We start from the raw sequence: 24367 nt of genomic DNA, 5'->3' as shown, positions 1-24367 counted from the left end.
AGGAATGCTGGCAAGCATGGTTCTATGCTCTCAAGCCTTGCTCTCCTGAAGCCTACATGAGTCTGAGCCCTGTCTGGTGAGATATAAGTCATACTCCAGGATTCAGTGAAGCAGTCTAGAGGGAGCCTCATAGACCTTGCCTCAAAGTAGAGATCACCTCCTCATTTTCTTTTCTCTCCTGGGAATACTGTCAAGTGGGAAAACGAATGTACAGTGGCGCCACAAAACTTAGGAAATAAAATTAAAAAACAAACAAACAAACATAAATATTGAAGAAAAAATATTGAAGAAAAAAAACACTCAGAAAAGGTTATCTGGGCATTAGCTTTAAAAATCTCAAGTAGAATTTTCAAAGAGCTTAATTGGTTAATTTGTCCCAAAATATAATTTTCAGGGTATCACACTGAGTGAGCCAGGAGAATTGGGAACATTGTCTAGTTCCTACCACTCTCTATCACAGTCCTAGTCTGTGGAGCTTGGAGACAAGAAATGGAACATCTGACTCTGGTTGGATGAATCTATTTCTCCTCCTTATACTAGAAAAAGCATATTACCTAAACATAGAAGTTTTCATCTTTTCCTTTTTTTCCTGCCCATATATCCACCAGAGTCCAAGAAGGTCTTAGTGAATGGCTGGCTAAAATTTCATGAGTGCAGGATCCAAAGTAGGAGTCCTGGACACAGGCATGCTTGTAGAATTGCTGCACTGAGAATACCTTACTCTTTTCAGTCAACATCCAGATTCTCCCCCCAATTTGGGGGATTCATACCCCTGCTTGAATATTGTGTTTCCTTCCCTGCTGTCTCTTTCTCTTAATTTCTCCAAAAGACAGAAAAAACATCCTCTAACATGTGGGCTGCTATACAAATGCTATCTAGATGAAGACTGACCACCTTCTAACCTTGAGTCAGATTTGGGAGAGAAGAGAAGATAAAATAACGACCCAACATATTCATATTTTTAAGACTATGCTCATCTTTATCAACAGTTACCATTTATTGATGGCATACTCTATGCCAGACCATCTACTAAATGCATTACAGGCATCTCCTCATATAATCCTTCCATCAGTCCTCAAGGTAGATATTAGTACCTCTTCATCTCACAGGAAAAAAAAAAGCTGGGGTTAAAATGTGTTTCTAAGGTCATAAGTGAAGTAAGTGGACTTGGGGTTTGATCACAAAGGTTTTTGGTTCCAGACAAACCCCACCCCATCTGTATACATTTTACAATCCAGAGTTGGAAAAGAAAAGGGAAATGAGGACTGAACTTTGTAATCATTAAAGATTAGAGAAATTAATGACAAGAACCATCCATGAATAAGAAAGAGAGAGGGAGGGAGGGTGTGAGAGAGAGAGAGAATAAATGTGTGTGTGTGTTGTGTGTTTGGGTGGGTCTGACATACAAGTAGGACCCAGGTCTATGGGGAATGAAGATGGGGAGGACAGTTAAAGGGAGAGAAGCAGAAACTTAATGTATTGTTTGTCTGCTATGTATCAAAGATTGTGCTTGGCTATTTACAAATAATAATTCATATAATCTTCATAGTAACATTATGAGTAGACGTTATTCTCTTCATTTTATAGATGAGAAATAGAAACAAGTGAAGTGGGCAAAGAAGATCAGGCATTCCACCACTTACACTGAGGTTAAAGCCAGAGATTTCTATAAAATTAAATATTTTGTTGTTTTTATCACTGTTTTCTTATAGTTACTGGTACTTCAAATCCCTAATAAGTTTTAGACTCTTTATTGTGCTTAACTAGAAACTGGCAAATAGTAGCAGAATCTACTTTCTACACAGAAAGAAGACTCAGGTATTAAAACAAGAGTTATTTGGAGAACATAGGAAAAAAGCAGGGCTGACAAGAGAGCTGGCTCTGGATCAAAAGATGTCCTCAGTCCACACACTAGTATCTCTTCAAGAAAAAAAAGAGATGTCTCCTACCACTGCCTTATTCCAGACATTAGTCATTTTAAATTTGACCCGTGAGAGGGGGCAGTGTTATGTACCTTAAATTTGACCCGTGAGAGAGGGCAGTGTTATGTACCTTGATTTACTAAGCCTTCTGTCCAGAACTGAAGCTGGCCTCTTACCTCCCAGAAGTGTGACTCATGTAGAGATCTGTCCCTAGTTTGAATCTTCCCTTTAGGAACATCCCTTTGCACTGGCTCTCTGACATATGATAGGCCAATGCTGGTCTAAAGTAGATGAGTTTTGATGGAGTTCCAGGACTGTGTACACTCAGTCTGGTGACTTCTCTGGTCTACATCTGCTTCTAGCCAAGTTTGATAGGTACTTCCACTACTTTTTTTACATATTTACATATTTACTCCCCCACCCCCATCTGTCTCTAATACCCAGAGGAACTTGAGAAGTCTTTTCAGCATTCGGCAGTGTCTAAATGCTGACAATTTCTGAAATGCAAAGCTATACACATTTTGAGTCCCTGTATATGGCTGAGGATGAACCTGGACCAGCCTACTGTTTCCAGCATGAATGTTCAACCTTCCTACTTTATATCTTTCAAACCCAAATTCTCCTCAGAGCCAAGATTCAATGTCATAGCATTCACAGAGTTTACCTTTGAGGCCTCTATTTTTGGATGGCAGTACAGACTCATTCTCTATTGGTCTTTTTGGTCTTGTACCTATAACCCTTGCCTGCAATGTTATCGTCTTGACAGATATCTGCCTTAACTGTCAACTTTATACCCATATGCTACTTCCTGAGTGTGCTATCCATTTCTGAGACCTGTTATACAGTGGCTATTATCCCCGGAATGTTTTCCAGTATCCTCATTCCCCAACAAGGCATCTCCATTTCAACTGTGCCACCTACTTCTTCTATCTCACTTTTGTTGTCAACAAGTACGTCCTGCTGATGGCCATGGGATATGATCACTACATAGCTATCTACAACCCGCTATGGTATTCAGTAATCATAGGCAAAAATACTTGTATACAACTGGCAAACATATCCTGAAGCATTGGCCTGAGCACAGCCAACATTCAAGTCTCTTCTGTGTTCAGCCTGCCCTTCTGTGATACCAACATCATCTCCTGCATTTTTTGTGACATCTGACCCTCAGTAAAGCTTTCCTGTGCTGACACTACCATCAAAAAATTTATCACTTTGTTCATCAATCTGTGTGTTCTTGGTCTGACTATGGTACTGATCTTTACCTCTTTTGTCCTGATTGTTACCACCATCCTCAAGATTACCTCTGCTGTATCTGCTCAGGGTTGGAAAAAGCCCTTTTCTGCTTGTGCCTCATACCTGACTGTGGGTCATTGTTCACTATGGCTGTACTTCCTTCATCTAATTAAAACCCAAATCCCCAAATTCCCTGCAGGATAGACTCATCTCTGTGAACTACACTGTCATCACTCCCCTACTAAACCCTGTTGTATATGGCCTGAGGAACGAAGAGGTCAAAGATGTCTTACTCAGAGCTTTGGGCAGAAAGCCCCTTGCTTATGTGTAGTCAATCCCAATGAGAATAAATTTAAAAGAGTTTGGTGAGGTGTCATAGGGAGCCAGTCAGATAAGAGATTGTATGAGGGCACCAGGTACCTGATCTGAGAAGCGTCTGAGAATGAAAATGATAGAGTGAAACAAAGAAGAAAAAGATTAATGAAAAATGAAATGGATAGATTTTCCAAGATTGATAGATGGGATTACAAAGCTTGGTGAAAATTGAATAAGATAATGTTAGACATTATTCCTTTTATCCTTGGCATAAGATATTGTAAACTAGCAGTGAGAGTGGGAAGAATATAATCATATCATATCACAGGAATTTATGTAATCTAAAGCTGGCTTCAGCATGAAAATCAGGGACACTAAAATAGCAAGCTCTTCTTTATTTACATATAACACTTCCTATGCTACATTTTACACTATGATTTAAAAATTTTTTTCACTTCATTAATTATTTACCTTTGCCTACTACTACATGTATAAACCCTAGACAGCTATGTAAGACACAAGCTATAATAGCCAGTTTACAAACTGGTTGAGAAGTGTAAATTCTGAACAGTTCAAACAAAAAATGTAAAAAATATCTTCCTGTATATTTGAGAATTGCAAAAGAAGAGCCCCTTTCATAATCCTTCCTTTATCCCTAGACAACCTGGGTAGTGTAATGAACTTGTCATGGTTCCGCCCAGATCTCCTTTCCTGGGCTGGCACACCCATCTCCACCTTGCCTCAAGATAGGACCAACTCTAGAGTGAAATTCTGGAGTCTTCCATTAGATCAAGCTGAAGTTAGGCTCTAACTGAGATCACATTCTCATGTAGCTCTTCCCTCATCCTTCTTTCTTCACTCCTTTCCTTTGAGAGTACACCCTCAATCAATCACTTGCACCTGGGTCCCTGTTTCAGGCTCTGCTCCAAAGGAACCTGACCTAAGCCAGGTGGAATCTATCACTCAGGGTTCATTCTTTGAGTGTTCTCCCTGCATCTGTTGCACCCATAACAGTGTCTAGTACATAGTACTTGCTCAAAAATTATTTTTTAAAAGAAAAAAGAAATGAAGAAAAGAATAAAGGAAGGAACACAGCCACGGGCAGTTAAAATACAGTTAGCACCAGCAAGAAGCTCTTCTCCCTCTTTTATTATTTATAAGTTTCAGTCTGTTTTTCCCTCCTTTGTGATATCCTTTTTGCTTTTATTGAATGCATCTAGATAGCAAGCATTAATTTAAGCATTTTACTCATTTAATCCTTACTATAAATCTATGAGGTAAATACTGTATTAAACTTATTTTACAGATGAGAAACCTGAGACCTGAAAAGATTAAGTAAATTCCTCAAGATCATACAGCTAGTATGCAACAGAATCAGTATTTAAAAAAGGCAACCTAGCCCCAGAGTCTGTAGTTGCATTTTAAGTTCATGATGAATATTTTAACCAACTTTCTTCTTTATAATAATTAGAAACTAGGAGAAAAAGGAACTCTCTACATTGTAGATTTACACATAGCTCAAACCTATCAGAATGTCTTGGTTCTTCGAAATCAGTCTGGAAGTTCGGATATTATGTACTATAATATGCTTTTTCCTCAAAATCTCGGTGCATCCTTTATCCACTTAGCACAGCTGGAATCATAGACTATAAAAGAAAGCTGAGTGGATAAAGATGTAAGGAGAAAGGATATCTAAAGTGAACACTGAAAAATGATAGTACCCAGAGCCCATCAGATTCCTAACCTCTATACCTATCCTTTGTCTAATAGTTATTACATGCCCTGAGCCCCTTCCAAGAGCTGATGACCTGAAGTAGAAAATACTTAAGCAGTGTGATATTGTAGATGAAGTATAAGCTTCATGGTCAGAGTCATGAGTCTCAATTTTAGGTACACCATTATATGTATGTGTCCTAAGGAAAGTTACTTAACAGCTTTGGCCTATGTCTTTTATCCGCACACTGGGGCTGACAATATAAACTTCCCAGGGTTATTGTGAGGAGTTAAAACTGTTGTGGACATAAAGTTTCCTGGCACATGGGAAGCAGCAGTAGCCATTAGCACCTCCTTCACCACCAGCACCCACACACATTGCTCTCTAGGTCACTCTGAGGTCAACATTAAGTCATCCTTATATATGGACATCAAGCCCCAATTTTAATGAGTTCTCATTTGTAGAGTGAGTTTCTTCTTTCAAGCAGGGACTTTGTAGATGAACTTTCTTTTATAGTCTATGATCCCATGTTTCAGTAAAAGGAATATGACTGTTCTCCCAAATTCTTCCAAGAATTACTTCCTGGATATACTCGCCATGTATTAATAAACCACTCAGGTACATCTCTGCATTTCTACCCCAGACTCCCTTTCCCTGTGCTCCACCCCTTTACTAGACTACCACCTGCTTCTCATATCATCATTCTCTCGTTTCTCCTGCTTGCTTCAGAGTCACTGCAAGGTGTCCCAAGATTTATGTGTGTGTCAATCTTTATATGCAGGCTGAATAAATACTTATAAAAACATGTGCAACTATTTTTAAGTTATCATAATTTATTTGAAAGGAACAATTACTAAATTTATGGTTCTCTTTTGTAGAATTTATTATTTCTATTAATAGGTACGAATAGCACAACTATTATTCAACTATTTTCAAGCTGGAGATCCATAAAATAATTGAAATTAAAAAAGGAGTTTTCACATGCAAAAAAAATGGAAACTCCAGTTTTAAGTGGCATGAGGGACAGTGTGAAAAGTGATTTCAGCGCTATAGATTGAATAGGATGAGGGACAGTGTGAAAAGTGATTTCAGTGCTATAGATTGAATTTTTCCCCCACCCAAATTCATATGTTGAAGCCCTCACCCCCAATGCAATGGTATTTGGAGATGGAGTCTTTAAGAAGTAATTAGGTTTTAATGAGGTCACATGGATGGAATCCTTATGATGATATTGGTGCCCTTTAAAGAGAAACACCAGAAAGTTTTCTTTTGCTCTCTCTCCATCATATAAGGATGTAGAGAGAAAGAAGCCATCTGCATCTCCAGAAAGAGAGCTCTCACCAGAAACTGAATCTTCCAGCATCTTGATTTTAGATTCCCAGTCTCCAGAACTGTGAGAAATAAAAGTCTGGTGGTTAAGCCACCCAGTCTATAATATTTTGATATAGCAGCCCAAGCTAAGACATTCAGGTATAATGTTGACATCAGCTAAATAATCTGTGAGCCATATTCAGGGCTCCGAAAGACTTGCATTGACATTTCTAAAGCATCATTAAGATGTCTAAATCTGGGATCCTAGATTAGTAAATGCCATAAATAAACTACAATAAGAACTACTTAAATACAGTCCCCATGTAAAGCTGTCTGAAGAACTAAAGGACTTTATAGCAAGTCTTCTTGGCTGTTTTGCAAGCTTTGTTTTAATAGTAACTCCACATGGTCATTTCTGGCTAGTGCCAAATTCCAGCAGACTCACTCTAATGGCAGAGGGTGCTTCTCACAATCTCCCATCTGTAAAATGGGGATAATATCACTGACTTCATAGGATAATTGGGAGGATTAAGTAAGACAAGAAATAGTTAAAGTGTTCAATAAATATTGGTTGACTCTGAAGCTAAATACCTCTTCTTTTCCCCGGGTACCACATTTTTATACCACCTACCCAATGCCCCATTTCCAAAATCTAACTTACCCCAAAGTAATATCATCTGAAGCATTGAGCTATTTTTGCCCAACTCTATTCATTTTCTGTTGAGATCCCATAGCCATCAATAATATCTAATGGTAGAGCATTAATATAGACATCATTTTGTTTGACTTATCTCTTACAATAGGAAACTATGCATATTTGTAAATAATCAAGGAGTTGGTGTGAATAAACCTGATGATAATAGTTTATGAAATGATTGGTTCTGTCCTCTCCCATGACCTACACATTAATTCAGTTACAATACCTCGACTGTTTCTAATATCTCTTTCCTCTCTGGGCCATTGCTACACCTCTAGATCAATTCCAGTTGCTCTCTGGCCTGACCTGTTACATCAGCAATGTAGCTGATCTCCCTGCCTCTTCTCACCAACCTCAGTCCATCTTCACACTGCTGCCAGATCAATCTACCAAAATCCAGTGCTGAACTATGTCTTTTTCTAGCAGAGAATCAAAATCATCAGGTAGCCAGGAAGAGGGTACAGTAGCTGGTGGTAAAGGCTGGTGGTCCTTAAGAGACAAGTTACTAAGGGACTTTGAAGCCCAATGAACAAAAGGCATAAAATGAAGTCACTTGAGAGGCCCTTAAAAGTGATAAAGTCTAAATACTCTAAATTTTTTCATAGCTTGATCTTACTTTACTTACAGAACTTTTTTCTATAATCAACCTGAGTCTAATCAAGGGCTATCTCCTCTCTATTTCACTAATACATGGTATTTATTTCAATTTATTATAATGTCTGTCATCTGCCACCAAATGGTGAGTTTCTCAAAGGCTGATGAAACATCTCATTGTTCCAGCATTCCCAGCAGCTAGCACAGGCCCAGCATATGCTGAGTGCCTGAAGAATGAATGGGCACAGGTAAGCTGCATATGAGAAAACACTAAAGAAGCAATAAACTAACTCATGGAAAATATTCAAGGGAAGTATATAAGATTTTCAAATAGAAAAAAAAGAAGTAATTCTGGGTAAAGAGAACAGAATATTCAGCGGCTCCTCTCTGTTTCTTAGCCCTTAAGAGAAGATCTGGGTTTATAGACTGTGCACTTCTGACTCTGAATGCCGCAAGATGAAAAGACAGGTAGCATAAACTGACCTCTGCACAACTATGCCTATATTTGACTACTTTTATTTCGAAGAGAAAATCCGATTTTTAAACAGAGTAGAGTTCCTGCACATGAGGAAAAGTGCCTAAACTTCCTGAGATCCAAGATGATATGACTCTATACTTGACCTGCCTAAATTTCTAAATTATGGATTTCCAAGGCACTTCCTTAAAACAAAAACAGAAGCAAATCACCACAATGTGTTTATGCAAATAAGTAAAATTCACCCAAATAAATCAGTTTAGAGACAGTAGTTTGGTCAAGATGGTGCTTGCCTCCTCCTATGACTGCATTAAAATTCCAACTAAATTGTAGAACAATCAACCTGGAGAACCATCTGAAGACTAGCTGAACATAATTCCTATAACTAAGGACATAAAGAAGAGGCAACATCGAGATTGGTGGGAGGGACAGTGGTGTGAAACGAGCTTGCCCTGTACCTGTGTGTGGTGGCTGAGCATCGGGAGGGATATCTTGGCTGCAGAGGTTCCCCCAGATGAGTGAGGGGTGTCAGGCCCACATCGAGCTTCCCAGCCAAGGTTCCAGTGCTGGGAAAAGGAGTCCCCACAAAATCTGGCTGTAAAAATCAGTGGAGATTCTGATCATGCTGATGAGATGGAAGCCTGCTGGAAACCCAGATTTCCCTTAAAGAACCAGTGCAGAGACTAACTCACCCATAGGCAATCATCCTGGGCTCTAGTGGAAGAACAGTAGCTCAGGGGGCGCCAAAGATATACAGGGAAAGACTGAGTTGTGTGGCTTCAGGGCGAGGACTAGAAGGACAGCTGCTATTATCCCTGTATTGAGCCCTCCTCCTGTACGGCCTACAGGCAGGTGCCATCTTGCTTGTGTTGAGCCCTCTCCCTACACACACAGTCAAATCTGAATCTGCATTGGCCTGGTGAAATCCAATGACTACACATGGTGACTCACTGGGATTCTACCCCACCCAATTCATAACTTGCTGGAGACATATTTGTGGCTAGGTAACCAGCCTCACCCTTCCTGGTGCAGGCCACCAACTCCAACTCGAGCTGCAGTATTTCTTAAATAACTTTTGGGAGTCTGCAGGCCTGAGGAGGTTAGAATCTAGCCTCAATGTGATCTAAGACTTCGGTGAGTGGCCACAAGCTCAGCACTGGCATGAAATCTGAATCAGCACTAACCTGAGGAACATGACTTGCCTCAACCTGGTGACTTTCTGGGACCCCCACATCACTCAACTAGTGTACAGACCAAGGCTCTCCTAGCTACTCAGCCTTATGGGTAGCCAGCAGGCAGCCCAAGGCCTTGGGGTAACCTAAGTCTTTAGCTAAGCTGTTCCAGGGCAGTTCCTGGTGGCAGTCAACCTTGGTTCACAAAATTGCCTCTCTCATGTGCTTCCAGGTTTAGCACAGGTAAAGAGCAAATGCAGATAGCTTTGTAGCTTTGTAGCCTTAGGCAGTTCACAGACAGTGGTCAACCATGGCTTACATGGGAGCCCTTCTCAAGGGGCCAGGAACCAGCACATCTGGAGGCTGACATCAGACCACAACAAAGCACCACCTAATTAGCCCCACAAGCAGCACACCCAAAGGGTGATCTCAGCAGGCACAGAGCACGATGGGGCAAATCCCATTGCATGGGATCAGCCCTAACACAGCAGCTCATATGCTGTGGGCATGGCCAGTTCTCATGACTGATCAGCCTGAGGGCCAATCCCATTCACTGACATGCCAACAGCAGTCAAGGCTCATCTACAACAGAAGGACATACACAACTACACAAGAGTCCTTCCTGGAGCACCTGACACAGGTGATCAGAGAGACTGCACCACTGGACTACACAGGACATCTACTACATAAGGCCACTCAACTAAGACAGGGAAACATAACAGATTACCTAATGAATAGAAACAGAGAGAAATGAGAAAACCAAGAAATGTCCCAAAATAAAATAACAGTAGGAAATGTCAGAAAAAGAACTAAATGAAATAGAGGTAAGCAACCTACCAGATACAGAGTTCAAAACACTAGTTATAAAGACACTCAATGAACTTAGGGGAAGAATAGATGAACTCAGTGAGAACTTTAACAAAGAGATGGAAAACATAAAAACAAAAAAAAAGTCAGAAATGAAGAATACAATAACTGAAATTAAGAATGCCTGAGAAAGAATCAACAGTAGATTAGATGAAGCAGAAGATCCAATCAGTGATTTAGAAGATAAGGTAGCAGAAAACACTCAATCAGAACAAGATCAAGAAAAAATAATACAGAAAGAAAACATATATATGGATAGTTTAAGGGGCCTCTGGGACAACATCAAGTGTACCAACACGTGCATCATAAGGGTACCAGAAGGAGAAGAGAGAACAAAGGATTGAAAACCTATTTGAAGAAATAATGACAGAAAATTCCCCAAACCTAGCAAAGGAAGTAGACATACAAGCTCAGGAAGCACAGAAAGTCCCAAACAAGATGAACCCAAAGAGGTCTATAGCCAGACATATTGTAATTAAAAGGTTAAAAGTTAAAGACAAAGAGAGAGTCCTAAAAGTAGAAAGAGAAAGGCAGCTGGTTACTTATAAGAGAACTCAGCTGATTTCTCAACAAAAAATTTTCAGGCCACAAGGGATTAGCATGGTAAATTCAAAGTGATGAAAAGCAAGGACCTATAACCAACACTACTCTATCCAGAAAGGCTATGAATTAAAATTAAAGGTGAGATAAAGAGCTCCCAGACAGAAAGGAGCTAAAGGGATTCATCACTACCAAGCCAATATTCCAAGAAATGTCAGAGAGACTTATATAAGAAGATGGGGGGAAAACATAAATATGAATAATAAAATGCCAATAACTACATACCTGTCAATAATTACTTTAAATGCAAATGAATTAAATGCTCCAATCAAAAGACATAAGCTAGCTAGATGGATAAGAAAACAAGACCCATACATATGCTGTCTATAAGAGACTCACTTCAGATCAAAAGACACACACAAAATGAAAGCGAAGGGATGAAAAAAGATATTTTAAGCAAATAAAATTTTTTGAAAAGCTGGGATAGCAAGACTTATATCAGACCAAATAAAGTGTAAATCAAAAGCTATACTAAGGGACAAAGAAAGACATTTGATCAATCTAACAAGAAGATGTATCCCTTGATGTCAGTGGAGTGTTAAAGTCCCCTGATATGACCGTTTTACTGTTGCTCTGTCATTTGATGTCAGTCAATATTTGATTATATATTTAGGTGCTCCTGTGCTGGGTGTATACACATTTGCTAGGCAACCTTAAACGGCACACTAGACCAGATGATTTTAATTAATATTTTTAGAGCATTAAATCCCAAAGAAACAGAATACATATTCTTTTCAATTGCACATGGAATATTTTCCAAGATAAACCACATGTTAGGGCACAAAACAATAAATTTAAAAGTATAAAATCATTTCAAGTGTCTTCTCAAACCACAGCCGTATGACACTAGAAATCAATTACAAGAAAAAATAAAGCTAAAAAACACACTGTTTGTGTGACTAAATGGAGACTAAATAACATTATACTAAACAGTGAATGAGTAAACAATGAGATCAAGGAAGAAATCAAAAGATACCTTAAGACAAATGAAAATGAAAACATAATGACCCAAAATCTATAGGAAAGGACAAAAGCAGTCCTCAGAGGAAATTCATAGCAATGCTGACCTACCTCAAGAAAAAAGAAAAATCTTAAATGAACAATCTAACCTTACACTTAAAGGAATTAGGGAATAAAAAAACAGCAAATAAAGCCCAGAGTGTGTAAAAGAAAGGAAATAATAAAGATCAGAGTAGAAATAAATAAAATGGAGTCTAGAAAAACAGTACAAAAGATCAATGAAACCAAGAGGTGGTTCTTTGAAAGATAAACAAATGATAAACTTTTAACCAGACTCATCAAGAAAAAAGATGACTCAAATAAATAAAATCAGAAATGAAAGAGAAGTGACAAGTGACTCCATAGAAATACAAAGTAGTATAAGAAAATATTACGGTTATATGCCAACAAATAGGACAATCTGGAAGAACTGGATACATTTCTAGAAACATACAATTTCACAACTGAGTCAAAAAACAACAACAAAAAAAACCAGAAAATCTAACCTGACCAATTTCTACTAATGAAACTGAATAAGTAATCAAAAAATTCTCAATAAATTAAAGTCCTGGACCAGATGGCTTCACAGTTAAATTTTCCCAAACATGCAAAAAAGAAATAGAATAAATTAACACTTATTCGTCTCAAACTATTACAAAGAATTAAGAGGAAGGAATGCTCCCAAACTCATTTTATTAGGCCACTATTACCCTGATTCTAAAACCGCACAAAGACATTACAACAAAAAATTATAGGACAATATCACTCATGAACATAGGTGCAAAAATCTTCAACAAAATATTAGTAAAGCAAATTCAGTCATATATTAAAAAGATCATACATCAGGCCCAAGTGAGATTTATTCCTTGAATCCAAGTTTGGTTCAATATTTGTAAATCAATTAATGTGATACAGCACATAAACAAAATGAAGGATAAAAATCATATGATCATAGCAATAGACACAGAAAAAAGCATTTGACAAATTCAAGCATCCATTTATGATCAAAAGTCTCAGCAAAGTGGGAATAGTGGGAACATACCTCAATATAATAAAGGTCATAAATGACAAACCCACAGCTAACATCTACTCAACGGGGAAAAATCTATGAGTATTTTCCTTAAGATCAGGAATGAGACAATGATGTCCACTTTCACCTCTATTATTTAACATAGTATTGGAAATCTTAGCCACAGCAATTAGATAAGAAAAAGAAATAAAAGGCATCCAAATTGGAAAGGAAGAAATAAAACTGTCATTATTTGCAGATGACATACTATATAGAGAGAAGACTAAAGATTCTACCAAAAAAAAAAAAAACTTGTTAAAACTGATAAATACAGTAAAGTAGCAGGATGCAAAATTAATATTCAGAAATTGGTTGCATTTTTATGCACCAATAATGAACTACCAGAAAGAGAAATTAAGAAAACAATCTCACTTAAAATTGCAACAAAAACAATAAAATATCTAGGAATAAATTTAACTAAGGAGGTAAAAGATCTATCCTTGGAAAATTATAAGTCATTAAAGAAAGAAATTGAAGAAGATACAAGTAAATGAAAGCATATACTGTGCTCGGAAATAGAAAGACACAACATCTTTAAAATGTCCATACTACTGGAAACAATCTATAGAACCTTAATGTGTGCAAATGAAATAAAAATAGTTTAGGAGATTAAGATACCAGAATGGAATGCAGGCTGAGGCAAAAGAAGCTAAATGTATTACAAATGTGCAGAAAAGGAAAGGTGTTGACCTAACTTGGGAAATGAGTGAAGTCTGTAAAACTAAAGGCAAGAGCAACTATGCATTAGCACTGTCTTCCAATTTTTAAAATTGTTTCCTACAATGATTCAGATTAAGAATTTTTAAAGTTCTATAAAACACTGAACAATTCAAAAAATGGATGACAGATGGTTGAAACTAGGTTTTTAATCATCAGAATGGAAAGTTACAGACAAGACACAGGAGAAGACCAGAATGAACTCTATAGTAATGAATTATAGAAACCCAAATCTTGGTTTCTAATACCATTCTCCAATAAAAGGAACTAGAAATCATTGGATAAATGGCTGATTCTAGAAATAGGGTAGGGAGTATACAAGGTGAGCCTGGAGAATCTCGTAGTGCCTAAAAGTAAGAAAATGCTTAAAAGACAACTTAGTGATTTGGATAAATTAAAGGGACACAGGAGCCAACTCAAAATGCTTTCAGTAGCCAAGCTGGAACAACTTGAGCAAAAATAAAGTAGTACAGATTATAAACCAAAAGATAAAATAAATATTCACAAGTCCATACTGATGTGATATAAATTAGTTACTAAATAATAAATAAATGAAGGAGAATATACAAATCTCCTGGGCAGAAGAATTCTAAATAATTTTTACACATACTCCACCCTCATTGATGTAACATAATTTTTTTCTTATTAAGAATAAGCTGCAGAGAGCAAACTGATTGTTGCCAAAGGGAAAAAGTCTGGGGATATGAGTGAAAAAAGTAAAGGGAAGTAAGAAGTATAAATGTCTAGTAATAAAATAAATAAGCCATGGACTGCAGTGTATAACAAATGGAATATGTCAATACATTGTATTAACTTTGTACAGTGACAGACAGGTTCTAGACTTACTGTGGTAATCACATCGTAAGACATATAAATGTAAAATCATTATGTTGTACACCTGAAACTAATAACGCCAACTATATTTGAATTATAAAAATTTAAAGAGGGAACTGCGCATAGCAATTTCCTTCCAAAAAGTACAGTGGGAAAGTGGGATAAAAAGAGCAACTTAACAGTTCAGAAACCTGTAAAACACTACCTCATCCAGGTAATTAAGAGTAACATCAATAGTGATAAGTCATATTGATAGCTTGTTCCCTAAATATGTGATGAAAATGGCACTTTTCCTCTGTGATTTTTCTCCCCCAAATCTTTAATCCTTGCTAATTTTCTTTTCTTTGAAGTCTATTGTATCTGCTGTTAATATAGTCATTCCTACTTTCTTTTGATTGAAGTTTGCATGATTATTGTTTTCCATCCTTTTACTTCCTATCTGCCAAAATAACTATATTTAAAGCTAATTTCTTCTAGATAGCATATAGTTGGGTCACGCTATAAAATCCTCTCTTCTAATCTTTATTTTAATGTGGTATATTAGACTATTTATATTTAATGTAATTATTAATATATTAGGGCTTAAGTCAATATTTTATTGTTTTCTATTTTTTTCTTTTTTCTTTTTTTCTTTTTCATGCTTTCTCATGAAAACACACTTTAGAATTGAATTGTATTTTGATTTTTCTATAGCATTTTAAGTGTATCTCTTTTATAGCATTTTTAGTGGTTGCTCATTTGGGTAAATAACAAGAAATGGGATTGCTGAGTTATATGGTGAGTGTATGTTTAACTTTATAAGAAATTGCCAAACTGTTTTCCAGAGTGGTTGTACCAATTTGCTTTTTCAATATTAGAATTTCAGTTGCTCTGCATCCTTGTAAGCTGTTAGTATTGTCAGTATTTTCTATTTAGGCATTCTGAGAGGTATGTAGTTGTATTATAATTATTTTACTTTATATTTCTTTAATGGCTAATAACATAGAGCAGTAGTATTTCATGTGTTTATTTGTCATCCTTATATCTTTTTGGCGAAGTGTCTATTCAAATATTTTGCCATTTTTAATTGGATTGTTTGTCTTCCTACTCTTAAATTTTAGATCTCTTTATAAATTCTGGAAACGAGTCTATTGTCAGATGTTATTTGCAAATATTTCATACCAGTCTGTTGCTCGCCTTTTTATTCTCGTATTAATTACTTTCATAAAACATTTTTTTAATTTTGATAAAGTTCAATTTATCAATTTTGTCTTTAATGATTTTGTTTTTGATATCATGTCTGAAAACTCCATTGCCTAACTCCAGTTCATGAATATTTCCTTCTAAAAGTTCTGTAGTTCTAGGATTTACATACTGATTTAAGATACATTCGAGTAAATTTTTGTATAAGATGTGAGAGTTTTTTTACATATGGATATCCAATTTCAACATCATTTGTTGCAAAAATTATCCTTTCTCCACTGAGTTGCTTTTGTGCCTTTGTCAAAAATCAATTCTACATATTTGTATAATATTGACTGTCCCATTAAGGAACATAACATGTCTCCTTTAAGATCTCCCCCCTCCAAAAACACACACACACACACACACACATACACATACACATACACATACACATACACATACACATACACGACAACTTTTGTGTTGCTTCTTTTTGTCTTCATTTGATTCAATTATTTTTAGCAGCAAGCAGGTCTTATGCTGTTCCACTGTGTCTTTGAAGTCTTCTCTGAAGAGTGAGAAAAGTTCTCAACCTACATTCTTCCTTATTACCTGAAAGCAGAGACAGTCTTGTTTATGCATGATAGTGCCCCTCATGAAACCAGCTTGCCCTGGATGTCCTCTTCCAGACATTCTACTAAGAAGCTATCTCTCTCCAGACTCTTCTTTCACCTCCTCTATCCCTATACAAATCCTTCCACAGAAGTTCTTTCACGTAGAAATTATTTTATATGAATGAATTCCTGTGGGTCTAATTTTGACATGTCTGAATCCCAGTAGAAACACAACTTAGCTTCAAACTGAGACCCTCATACTATGTTCATAATATTTTTCCATGTTTTCAAAATATCATCAATAATGTGATGACTGAAACCTGAACCAAAGTGATGAGAGCAGAAATGGAGAGGAAATGTTATTACGAAAGAAAAATCATACTCCGATCCCAGGTTCAATATGAAGCAAGAGGAAGAAGGTGAAATTGATGCAAGACGGGGCAAATTTTCCTGAGTTGGTGGAGGTGTTAAGGATGTGGTTCTGGGTAAAGATATGCTAACGGCCAACTTCTGCTTCTGTAATCTGCTTGCTTGTTTGATGATTAACTAGGGTGTGGTTAATCTGTTTGCTTGTTTGATGTTAAAGCAGGGTGTGGTTCTAGGCTTTATGAGCTGCCTCTTTTGGGAGCTCAGGACTGATCTCCTCGAACCCTGCAACCCTGAGTGGTAGAAGGTCAGTTGCCGGTCAGCTAATAAAGGCTCATAATTCAGCTCAATTGGCTCCGTGGGTCTTAGAATTGATCGCGCCACAACAGAGGGAGATCAAGCCCAGCACCAAGAGAAGAGGGTCCTTTGGCAGAGAATGTAGAAAGAATTCAACACGTATGCCAAAGTTAGAGTCAAAAGGAAAGTCTATTAGAAAAGGAATAACACTCCAGACAAGGTATGTGCTCCTCTCAGAGGCAGAGAGTAAAAAGGACAGTGAGAGAGAGAGTAAAAGCACTGAGAGGTAAGAATATGTAGACGAAAGGCCTGTTGGCAGTTCCCAGCTTTTAATCCATAGGTTCCCCATGGTTTTAGCCATAGGGAATGACTCTTGGTTCCTGTTTCCCCTTCACAGGTGTGGGGAATGGGGGGTTAGCAATCCCAGCAGAAATCTTCCTTTGTTCTGAAGATGTCCTCCTGGCTTGCCTGCTGGACTGATCAGCACATTGTAGTCTCTGAATGTGGCTTGATTAACATTTTAATTTTCTTGCCTTCTCCCTACATTAGAATGAAAGATCACTGTTATCTTTCTCAGTGAAAAAAGCATGAGGTGATTCATAAAAATATAAAATATGAATGAGTTCAATTGTAAAAACACATTGAGTTTGAGGTAATTATGAAGACTTTAAGTGGAAATAACTGAGCAGAAAGTTGGAAATACAGGTGAGAACCTATGAGAATATAAAATGGGGAGCAATCAATATAAGGTAAAAAAGTAAGCTGTTGAGACTGGACATAACTTGTAAAATTCTTAATCTTTTAGCAGGAAATGAAATGGAACATCTCTTGCAGAGTTAATCTTTTTAGTAAATCTAGCTAAGTTTTTTCCCTTCTTTTTTTGGAAAAAGGCTCCCTCCCTCAAATCCTGATAATTGCCTTGGTGACTCAGATCCTCTGGATATTGATAAGGGTCATCAGCCCATTGTTAAGCAGAAATGGTGTTAAACCAGGCAGGGCCCTGAGAGTCTAGGGGCGGGGCGAGGGGCGGAGGGGCACTTTAAGCCAAAGGTCTTTCATTTTACTCTTTAGGAAACAGTATTAACCAAGCCTGTCTCCCTTTACTCACTTAATAGGCGAATCAATAATAGAAATTAATAGACATATGATTTAAATAATGAGCTTGTATTTTCTTTTCCTTGTCTAGGGACTGAGGTGGCACTAAGGGACAGACCTCCGTGAAACCGCAATAGACAGAAACGATGACCCTTCTCATCAGGAAGCAGATACAGAAGAAGAGACTGCCCGTCCCTCAACATCCATACTGATAATAAGGGGGTTCATGGCTCTTAGAAAAGAGCTAGGCAGGAAAGTTAGGTAAGGGGTTTCAGGTCTGCCTGCAAAGACACTGAGGTCATCCTATCCTAGAAGGGGTCCGCCCTAATCCGCCCACAATTAAGCAAGCCAGAGACACTTTTTAACTCACACAAAGAAACCAGTAGGAAGAAATTTAGGTACCAGATTAAGCCAGTAACTCGCACTTGTGCAATGAAGACCTCAACGACCTTCAACTCACCTGAGTCTCATTATACCATCATTATAATATGATGCATATGCCTGGAAGTTCATTAATATCATTATAACAGACTGAATTCTGGGAACAAACAATGTGCAGAAGGCAAAATGATGAATCACTGAGCCCTGTCAATCTTAGTTGTCAATCAAGGAAGCCCATGCCTCTAAGAAAAGTAAACACCCACAGCAAAAGGATAAAAACCCCAAAGGCTTTGTTACCAGGCCTCTTGAGCCACGCTTCTCTTGCTCAGGCCTGCTTCCACATGTGGAAGTGTACTTTCCTTTCTAATAAAACTTTTCTTTTCTACTGTACTTCAATGTCTTGCTCAATTCTTTGTTCGAGACATCAAGAACCTGGACAACACTCCAGGAAAGGACCCCACTCTCCAGTAACACTAAGAGATTTCTTATATAACCAGGAATCTCACAGATTATACACAAGGTTTTCAAAGGAACGTTTTCGAAAGAAGTATTTAGGTTTCTAATTACAAGGTGATATATGCCTATTCTGAAAAATTAAGATAAAATAAAAATGCATAAAGAAGAATATAGAAATTATTCAAAAATCCAACTAACTGAACATTACAGTAAGCAAACATTTCCTATACTCTTTTTTACATTATTGAGATAATACTTTATATGGTCATGTTCTACTTTTTCACTTAATACAATAAAAGTTTTTTTGTCTCCTGTTACAGACTCTTCATAAGCATAATATTTAAAGGCTTCAAAATATTCCATCATTTAGATGTCCAACATTTTCTTTAGTCATTAATAGTTTTTAAGCTTTAAAATGTCATCTCATTTTTTCAGTACAAAAAAAATAATTGCAGGAAATCATGACATATTTTTTTAAATTATTTTGACTCATTATCATATGAAACATTTAATATAAATACCAATTTCAGTTAAATGCAAAAAATTGATGTTTCACTGGATTCTAATATGTTCAGTTCCCCTATGCATGTAAAATTCCCACAGTGCACAAAAATGATCCAATAATTTTTTTCTGGTTAATGAATACTAACCTAGAGCTAATCCTCTCCTTAAGTGTATTAACTCCAAATCTCTCCTCTATTAACTCTGTTTCCTTCACAAAAAAAAAAAATTCTAATTATTTTCAGTCATTTTCTGCCATAAAGTTTACTCGGTTTTGTTTATTTACAGGTATCATATATGATGATGAAAGAAGAATGTCTATCTTTTATATTTGAACGGCCTATTGCTATAAGATATTATCTAAGGCTTTTCTGATGTTTTCTCTTGGGACTTGATTCTAATGAAATGTGCACAGGGGGCTGGGGTACATCAAATCTTAGGCAGGTAGTTATAATTTTGGGTTAAAAATTTATTGATCAATGGTTTATAAAATTTTTTTTTAATTAAGGCAATTTTTAAAATATGTAATCTGAGTATAATATAGTTTCAAAACAGAGTATTTTCTCTACAAAGTTTCTCCTGCTCTTCGTTCTATACCTTATTAGAGCTCTATTTTTGCCTCCATTATCCCTCTTTCATCTCTGAAATTATAGCGCAGATCCGCAATTTGGCCCTTTTGTGTAATGATCGGTTTAGAAGAAACATGAGAAAGATCTAGTACTGAAAAGGCAATTTCAGGAATTTTCCCTTGAGTTAATCAGCTCTTTGTTCTGCTTCTGTGGACCTGCTTACTGCATAGGCCTAGGCTGTAGGGCAGAGTGATTTCCAGATCTACTGAAGACACACCCTCCCCTATGATTGTTCTGTCTCAATAACAGACTTATTACTTAAATTCCTAAATTATGTGCTCTGTAACTGCCCATAGCCCATGCTAACTGTAACAGTGCAGATATAAAAGCAAAATTGCACCTCAGCTCAGGACCCAGATTTTCAGAGCACTAGCTCCGGTGGGACTGCTTGTAATAAATCTAAATTCTCCCTCTCTCCAATTGGTTTTGGGATTTTGGATTGGTTTTGGTATTTTCCCACAACGGTACTAAGTCTTTATTTAATAAATGAGGTAACTGAGTTTTGAAAATTTCAAGAAACCTGTCCAACAACATTTAGCTAGCTAGTCCATGGATAATTTGAAACTAATATATTTTCCAAAATACTGTGTTGCATCTTAAAGATGGATAATTAAAAGTTAGCTGAAAATGTATTTCCCCTAGAAGGGTAAGTCGTTCAGTGGGAAAATGTGGGATGACTTGTGCCTTTAATTGGGTGGTGAACACACGATGCAATATACAGATGATGTATTATTAAATTGTATACTTGAAATTTATATAATTTTATTACCCAATGTCATTCCAATACATTTAACAAAAAATAAAAATATTTTTAAACTACAAGTGCAACAACATGAATAAGACAGCCTAGGAGCTAGAACATAAGTTTGACTTATGATTTATTTGCCCCCATCTTAGCCATAGTGATAGAATGGAAGGAGGGCATCTTGAATCCTGCCTTATCATTTCAATCACTGTGATTATTTTAATAATTTTGTCCTTCCTAGCAATCTTCTTGGACTACATATGTGCTGGCTGGAAAATTACTGCTTGGCTATCGCCCACGGGAACATAGGCTATCGCCCATGGGAACATAGGTTATCACCCATGGGAACATAACATTCTAACAATAAGCTTTCTGCTTCTGCACCCCCACTTGCACACCCGACCTGTGGGTTGACAGGTAGTGAATAGGAGAAAAATAGACCTTTGTGTTTAAGACAGAATGAGGAATGGGATTTAGGGTTTAAAAGAACCCTGTACCTCTACATTTTGGGGCTGCTTAATTTGGGGTCTGCGTACCCCTGGCAGACCCAGCTGGCTGAATAAAGAGTATGCTTCCTATAACTCACTGGTTTCTGGTGGTCCGTGTGTCTAACGGGGGCTGGTGGCTAAAACAGGTATTTTCAAGGGCTATAGGTTAAGGCATGCTTGCCAAGCCACAAAAACTTGTACATATTCTCTCTTACCTCAGGGTATAACTTCCAATATATTTTTTAAAATTAATATGACACTTTAAGTGATTCTTCCCAAAATAATTGAGATCTTCCCCAAGGTGATTTATCCCCATTGTTATTCTCATAAATAACTGGAACTTAAAAAGTGTCAGCTTATCTTACTGAAGAAATAAAGAGAAAATCCAAAAGAAAAATATTAAGTTCTGCCTTTTGGGGTACCCAATTACACAAGTCAATAAATGTTCAACAACAAGATACTTCTGTTCCTCCCATTTTGATTAAGTACTAAGCATCATGTTTTGCATGAACCAATTCACCATTAGGTATCTATGGAAGGAAAAAAATATCTATGGAAAGGAGAAATTAAGAAAGAAGAGGAAGAAGGAGAAAGTATTTGATCTATAGAAAAGAAGGAAAAAAGAACCAACAAGCTAATGATGTGTTGAACATTTTGTTGCAGGATACTCAGAGACGGGACACTGAGGCAATAAGCAGGAAGTAGAGTTTATTGGTGCCGGCGCTGGCGCAGCAATTCACATCCAAAGGCTGAGCCCCTATCGCAGCAGGGCTTTCCCTTTTATACACATCTTATATTTCCTCATAGTTACAGACTTGCATGTCCTTTCTAGATAAGGAAAGTATATTTTGATTGGTTGGCGAGCCATAAGAGGAGTAACTGACCAGGGCCAGTGGTCTGTGCCATGTCAGCTGTGACACAGAAAAGTCCCTTACCTATTATGGGAAGGGAAGTAAACAACCTTCAACCATTATAGGAAATGGTTAGCTCGGCCTCTGCTACCACAATTTGACTTATATTCTTATTTTAATCTAATAAATAAATTAGGAATTTTATCTGTACTTAGCTATTGAAGGAATGAAGCTCAAAGTTCTTATATAGTTAAAGGACCATATAAGAGAGATTCAGACTGCTACCCCTGTTTTCTCTACCATATTTTTCTTGGATTACTGTAATAGCTTCTTAAGAGATCTCCTTGCTTCTACTCTTGCTCCACTCATAATAGCCACTACTCAGCAATCAGAGCCTTTCTAAAATGTAAATCAGGTTGTGTCACTGCCTCCTGCTTAAATAATTCTAGTGGCTTCCCTTTGTATTTAGAATAAAATGCAAGTATCTTTTCCAGGTCTACAAAGACCTACCCAACATGACATTAACCTATATCTCCAACCTCACGCTCATTCTCATTTACCCTCTAGCCACATTACTTTTCTTTATTCCTAAGAATACAAAGCCTAAATCCAGTGTTGTATCTCTCAACTTGCTATTCCCCCTGTCTGCCATGTTCTTTCTCCTAGATCAGGGGATGGCAAATTATGACCTTCAGGCCAAATTCAATGACTCCATCCCTGCCTGTTTTATAAATAAAGTTTTATTGGTACACAGCCACACCCATTCATTTGTTTTATCTATGGATGTTTTCGCACTACAATGGTAGAGTTGAATAGCTAAGACAAAGACCACATGGGCTACAAAGCCTAAAATATTTATGGCTTGGCTGGTTCCATCTTGTCATTCAGAAGAAGTTTGATCTCAAAAATCACTTCCAAAGAGAAGCCTTCCTTGACCATCCAGTCTAAAGTAGCTCCTTGCCACAAATCATATCATCCTGTATTATTATCTCTATAATACTCATCTTATCATTTATTCCTTTACTTGTTTATTATCTAACTTCCCTCTTTAGAATGTGTGTTCCAAGAGAGTTTCAACACTCTAAGTCTTATTTACAACATTTCCAATTACTAATATAGAATAATCTCTTGATAAATATTTTTAATAAATGAATCTGTGATAGAGTGCTTAGTTTTTATCATTCAAAAACTCAATACTTTCCACTCTTATGATATTTCCTAACAACAATAGAATATTCTGGTCATGGGAAAGAACAGTGTAAAATTAGAAAATTTTGTTCAATTCTGCAGGTCTATTTAAGATTCAGTAGAAATAGATATTGTTCCATCCTTAAGAAAACCATGAAGTCTATGAAATGCAGAGAACACATTTGTAGAGTGTCCTCCAACTCAATTGGCAGTGCTTGTCACAGATCTATCTATCTGCAACAACCAGACAAAAGCATCTAGAAAGTTTCCATGAGGAGAAGAGTTTGGTCTGGGTGAGACTTAGAAAACACTTCAAAGGAAGCAGTTCGTCTTTTGAGCTCAGCAACTTTTCTCCTTACATCTCCCCTTTCTTCCAGTCATGCAATCTTTATACTCCTGCTGATTAATCCTGGTTTATCCAAGATACCCAGTTCAAAGCCCATGCTCCTGACATTCTTTTTCTTTTAAAGTTTATTTATCTTGAGACATTCATCTGCTACTGAAAGTTGATAGTAATATACTTGTGACCAGAGAGTAGGGTTCCCTTCTTGGCACATTGTCCAGGTTCTTGATGTCTCAAGCAAAGAATTGAATAAGACACTGAAATACAGTGGAAAAGAAGAACTTTATTACAAAGGAAAGTACAAAATATACAAAGAACTCATAGAACTCAATAACAACAACAACAACAAAAAAGATCCAATTTAAAAATGGGCAGAGGACCTGAACAGACACTTCTCCCAAGAAGACATACAAATAGCCAACAACCCCTGGACTCGGTGACGAGGTTCCCTTCCAGGTAGGCCCAAACACCTGTGCTCCTATGATTCTAACACTTGAGCTGTGCATGTTCAGTGGTCATGACTTGGCCACATCTGAATCGCGGCTGTACTGTTATTACATACATGCATAGCTCAGAAATACGGCAGTTTCGCTTCCAGACCATCACGATTAATGAGCATCGCAATAAAGCGAGTTGTAATCTTTGTGCTGATGGAGGCTCTTGCCCTCAATTTTGAAAAAAAAAAAAAAGCAACTTCTGTGAAATACAATAAAGAAAAGCTCAATAA

At 37.1% G+C, this 24367-nt stretch overlaps 1 protein-coding gene and 1 pseudogene across 1 annotated transcript in view; one reads left to right on the top strand and one right to left on the bottom strand.

Annotated features, from left to right (window-relative positions):
- Positions 1 to 24367, bottom strand: part of LOC102894700 (olfactory receptor 10J3) — a 168586-nt gene that overhangs the window by 84522 nt on the left and 59697 nt on the right.
- Positions 2468 to 3489, top strand: LOC112471832 (annotated as a pseudogene).

This window comes from Pteropus alecto, unplaced genomic scaffold (genome assembly GCF_000325575.1).
Source record: "Pteropus alecto unplaced genomic scaffold, ASM32557v1 scaffold359, whole genome shotgun sequence".
Classification (NCBI taxonomy): Eukaryota; Metazoa; Chordata; class Mammalia; order Chiroptera; family Pteropodidae; genus Pteropus; species Pteropus alecto.
This window is presented reverse-complemented; position numbering and strand designations above follow the sequence as displayed.